At 34.1% G+C, this 5,344-nt stretch overlaps 1 long non-coding RNA gene across 1 annotated transcript in view; it reads right to left on the reverse strand.

Annotated features, from left to right (window-relative positions):
- Positions 1-3,660, reverse strand: part of LOC128022009 (uncharacterized) — a 31,966-nt gene extending 28,306 nt beyond the window's left edge. The window contains exon 1 of the long non-coding RNA XR_008185841.1: positions 3,180-3,660. This is a non-coding gene — a long non-coding RNA (uncharacterized LOC128022009). The remainder of the gene's footprint in view (positions 1-3,179) is intronic.
- Positions 3,661-5,344: the final 1,684 nt, after the last annotated feature.

The raw sequence follows: 5,344 nt of genomic DNA on the forward strand, positions 1-5,344 counted from the left end.
TTTTTCTGGAATTTTGGAATATTGGATTTTATTTTTTATTTTTTTTTGGTAATTAAAATTATTCTCAAAACGTGAATACATTAATAAATAAAAATAACCATATGATATTTATGTATTTATATTGTTTTTTTTTTTTTTAGAACAATTGTTTTTCATTATTCGGTTCAACAGCAGTATTACTGAATACCATCATCTAACATTAAAATGTTAGATGCTTAAAGTGCCAACAAAGCTTCTTCTAAAAATAAATAAATACATAATAATAATAATAATAAAATACTTTGCATTGTTAAATAGTAGCTTGTTTTCTGGATTTTTTTCATACTTATTTAGCAGGTTTCCTACCTTATTTCCCTTTTAAAAAAGTCATTATTGCAGTGTGCTTTAATGTTTAATGCACTGCATTTAATTTTAATCGTTGGAATTACTGAATATTGGAAAAATATTAAAATTCTCATTTACAGGGGTTAAAATAATTTAAGAGGCTTTAATACTAAACACTATGTTTAAACACACCAACCTAAACAAATAATCTTTTTTTTTTTTTTGCCGAAACTTTCTAGAAGAAATAAGAACTGGAAATATATAACACACACACACACACACACACACAAACACACACACACATACACACACATCAGTAAATCAGTCTTGATGTTGAGATGTATGGAGACACATGTGAGATTACTGTGACAGAGAAATAAAAACGAGTCTGGAGAAACTGCACGTACTGCATGAGTTATTACCAAGAAAAAAGAGGAACATGTACTGTAGATAAAAACAGGTCCTGAGAGACACAGTATTATTTCTACACAATTATCATGATTGATGTAACGTTTAAATGATGACGTGTTTAACACAAAATCCAAAACATACAGTGATACTCAGAAAAAACAATTAAAATTAAATAAAAAATTAATCTTACTTAAAATTAACCTCCCTACTGCAATGCAATGCACTGCAAAAATAAATAAATAAATAAATAAAACATTTAAAAGTAGTTGCACAAATAAAAAATTATTAATAAAAAATTAAATAATGGAGCTTGTTTTTGGGACCATTCACTTTTTTTTCATAGAAATTCAACTCAACAAATTTTCCCTATTCCAATGCAATGCAAAAAACAAATCAACAAACATTTTTTCTATTAATAAATAATTGTTTGTATTTCCAATTATTCTCAATGACTTTAAAAAAAAAATACAAACACACACACACACAAACCCAGTATTAAAGCATTAGAATTGAATCTTGTGTTTGGGACCATAACATTTTTTATAAAACGTAAGGCTTGTACTGCTGTGTCAGTCACATCACCTTCATCATTATGTTTAATATTATGCATTTTTAATCAGATCTCAGTCTGCGGTTGATATTCGGTTCATTTGACATGAAAATGGAAGTCGAGTTGCATTGTGGGTCTGATGCATAATGCACACAACTCTAATATGTCATCCAGGAACTTTATGCATTCAGAAATATCATAATGTGCACAATATGCATGCTGCAAAAATGAAAGCAGTGTGGTAGGATGCATGCCGAAAATAACGCTTTTTAGGGAGTGTCACCCGAGTTCACCTATTACTTTAATATCTGGTTTGGCTTTCATTCTCTCTGCAGTCGAAGCACAAAAGACTTTCAAACTAAAAGTGCTATTCACAATCCAACCACTTGAACAGACATTCATGTCTTAAAAAGATTCAAGTTCGTTGAGTTTGAGTCTTATGATTTCTCAGCCTCTTCTATACAGTCTGATGTTTACAGGAAAATATAGCATGGAGGTTTAATAAATGTAAAACAGGTTCGGTCTCTTTACTGTGCTTTAAGTTACTCAAGAGTCACTCTTCCCGAGAAATTCACAGGATTCATGTCATGGCGTATTAACTCGAGTAACAGTTTCAGTTTAATATCTGCAAACCTCAGCGGCGATCAGAAACATTAACAGAACATCATTCAAATCAAATCGAATTGAACGAAAAAGTGTTTATGCAATATTTTACAAAGATGCAAATGTTGATTTTATAACATTTCCGAGCAGTTTAGCTTTTATTGCACACTAAATCATTTAGATAAAATTGATGATGCTGACTTGACAAATCCCGTGTTAAGTCTCTTCTGCTCACCAAGGATGTATTAATTTGATAAAAAATAAAAATAAATTTAAAAAAAACTTTAAAAAACACACCAATATTGTGAAATATTTTTATGATTACGAATAATTAATTTCTAATGTCAGGTATTATAAAATATAATTTATTTCTGTGATGCACAGCTGTATTTTCAGCAACATTCCTACAGTCTTCAGTGTCACATGATCTTCAGAAATCAGAATAATATGCTGCTCAAGAAACATTTCTGATTATTATCAATGTTGATAACAGTTCATATTTTTGTGATGAATTTAGTTTTTTAGGATTCTCTGGTTAAATTTTAAATAGAACAGCAATAAAATAAAAAAAAAAAATTGTAACGTTAAATGCCTTCACTGTCACTTTTGATTAATTAAATGTGTCCTTGTTCAATAAAAGCATTAATAAAAATAAAAACTGTTGTGTCCCATCAATGTATGAGGAAGCAAAATGTAAAGACAAATGTAAAAAATTAGTGTTTAAATATCAAAATCTTTTAGTAACCCAAATGCAGAGTTTAAATTATACAACAATGCATTACATCCATTAACCGAATGCAAACCTCTCTTCAATTGCAGAGTTAATTTCCATACTGACTGCTAAAATCATAATTATATATACAACATAAGTTGTGCTAGTTCTTTAGTTTGTGTTTTCTAACCCAGTTCTCATCACACGTCTAATCGAACCCATCTGCACTAATCAGTAAAAGTGTAGAAGCACAAGCAATCCGTCAGGCCGAGACTTCCAGCTATTCAGAGATGGTCTCCATATCACACGCGATGAATTATTCATATATGCAAATACAGAGCTTCAACATGCATGCATCGAAGCCCTCCTAACCTCACCGCCGCTTACAACACTAAACAAACATCTGCTTTCTTATGCAATGACATTGAGGGGTTTTTTGTCTTGATAAGATCCAAATGTTTTGACGTTGTTCATTCTTTGGCCACGGATCATATGTTAGTCATAAAGTGTTTTGTAATGTGTAAAATGATAGCGCCCCACCGCAGAGATCTCGGTTTCAGGCGGATGCGATTGACTTACTGTGTGTGTGTTTGCTTCACTGACTACAACAAATGAAGCTGGAGGGATGCACAGCAGTCCGATGTTTGCTGATAAGGGAAGACACGAGACTCATTCAGTCCACATCACTGAGCTACTCCTGTCCGGTGTCCTATGAAATACAAAAACACTTCAAACAGGTGAGCGACTGATGGCAGGCGGCACATTTAAACCCTGCTAAATATTAACTATCTGCTGTGTATGCAAACAGCAGCATGTCAGACCTAATGTTTGATTAAGTATCAGGTGTTTGCAGTTTTTCAAAGCTTAAAGGAATAGTGCGCCCAAAAATAGATGTTCTGCAGTGAATGGGTGCCGTCAGAATGAGAGTCCAAACAGCTGATAAAAACAAGTCCATCAGTTAATGTCTTTAGAAGCCAAATGCTGTGTTTGTAAGAAACAAAACCATCATTTTGGTGTTTTAACATTTCAGTCATTTCCACAATAAAAAATTCATGTTGTCTCTCACATCAAAAACCAGCCACATATTTGTTTAGAGCTGTTTTGGCTTGTATCTGTGCAGATTTCTCTCAGATTCACACAAGATGTTTTTTTGTTTTTGTTTTTTGTTTTTTACTAGAGGAAGCAAAATAATGAACAGAAGACTCACATTTTAGGCACAGGTAAAAGTTTAAAGATAAAAACATCTTAATGATGGATTGGTTTCATCTTTTGTCTTCTCCAGATGTTAACTGAAGTTGTGTGGATTACTGTGTTTTTACATTAAAAATATCAGCTGTTTTTATGATTATAAGTAATTATCCTCAAATGCTACTGACGTTATAAAAGTGTATACCAATAATCGCATGTAACTTAAGAGACGGTCCCTAAATGTGATACTCGTCCAACGTCAAGCCAACTTTATCTCTGTTTTTTTTTTTTTTTTTACTTTTAGTTTTCTTTTCTCTTAGCTGGATTGGATTCATCCATCAATTATGAACATTCAACCGCAAACATGAGGTGCAAGCTGTCGCAAGCGCAGATGGGAGAATGGAGGAAGTTTTTTTTTTTTTTTTTTTTTGAGCAACTGGGATGGTGCCCCCTCTGGGAGTTGGTACCCTAGGCAGATTGAGTCGGTTCGGGAGTTCGGAGCGGGATCGCGAATCATTTGAATCAGTTCGAGAGTTCAAAGTGGGTTCGCGAATCATTTTAGTCAGTTCGGGAGTTCGTAGCGCGATCGCGAATCATTTGAGTCAGTTATGGGGGTTCGTAGCGGGATCGTGAATCATTTGAGTCAGTTATGGGGGTTCGTAGCGGGATCGTGAATTATTTGAGTCAGTTCGGGAGTTCGGAGCGGGATCACGAATCATTTGAGTCAGTTTGGGGATCGCAAATCATTTGAATCAGTTCGGGAGTTCGGAGCGGCTTTGCGGATCATTTGAATCAGTTCGGGAGTTCAAAGTGGTATCGCGAATCATTTGAGTCAGTTTGGGAGTTCGGAGCGGGATCACGAATCATTTGAATCAGTTCGGGAGTTCAAAGTGGTATCGCGAATCATTTGAATCAGTTCGGGAGTTCGGAGCGGGATCACGAATCACGAAAGATTTGCGCTTGTAAATTTTCAAATTGGCCATAGCCTTTAATTCGTAATTCCGCCCCTGCTATTCTCTAAAATAGACACTTTTCAATGTTTAAACACTTATTTGTATGACAACCAAGCAATTTGTATTGTACACAATCACTGGACTTTTTCACGAAACATGACTGAACAAATTTGTATAAATCATACTTAGAGCAAATTAAGTGTTGCTAATATCTTCGTCTTTATATTTGTTGTTCTTGGTGTAAACAGTATTTAAAGGGACAGTTCACCCAAAAATCATATACTCAACCTTAAGATGTTCCAAAACTGCAGGAGTTTCGTTCTTCCGTTGAGCACAAAATAAGTTATTTTGAAGAACGCTGGAAACAAAACAACTGACGGTAATAATGGACCTCCAAACGTATGGAAAAAAATCCTATGGAAGTCAATGGCTACCGTCAGCCGTTTGGTGAAAGAATTTTCATTTTTGAGTGAACTTCCTCTTTAAGATTCATTATTTTGCAATTCCGCTTTTGCACACAACAGCTCTAGATACTAGCAGCAAATTCATTGCATCAAGTGCAAAAAAAAAAAAAGAAAGGAAAAAAGGCAACAACGCATGGAG

Source organism: Carassius gibelio, chromosome A11 (assembly GCF_023724105.1).
Source record: "Carassius gibelio isolate Cgi1373 ecotype wild population from Czech Republic chromosome A11, carGib1.2-hapl.c, whole genome shotgun sequence".
NCBI classification, from domain to species: Eukaryota; Metazoa; Chordata; class Actinopteri; order Cypriniformes; family Cyprinidae; genus Carassius; species Carassius gibelio.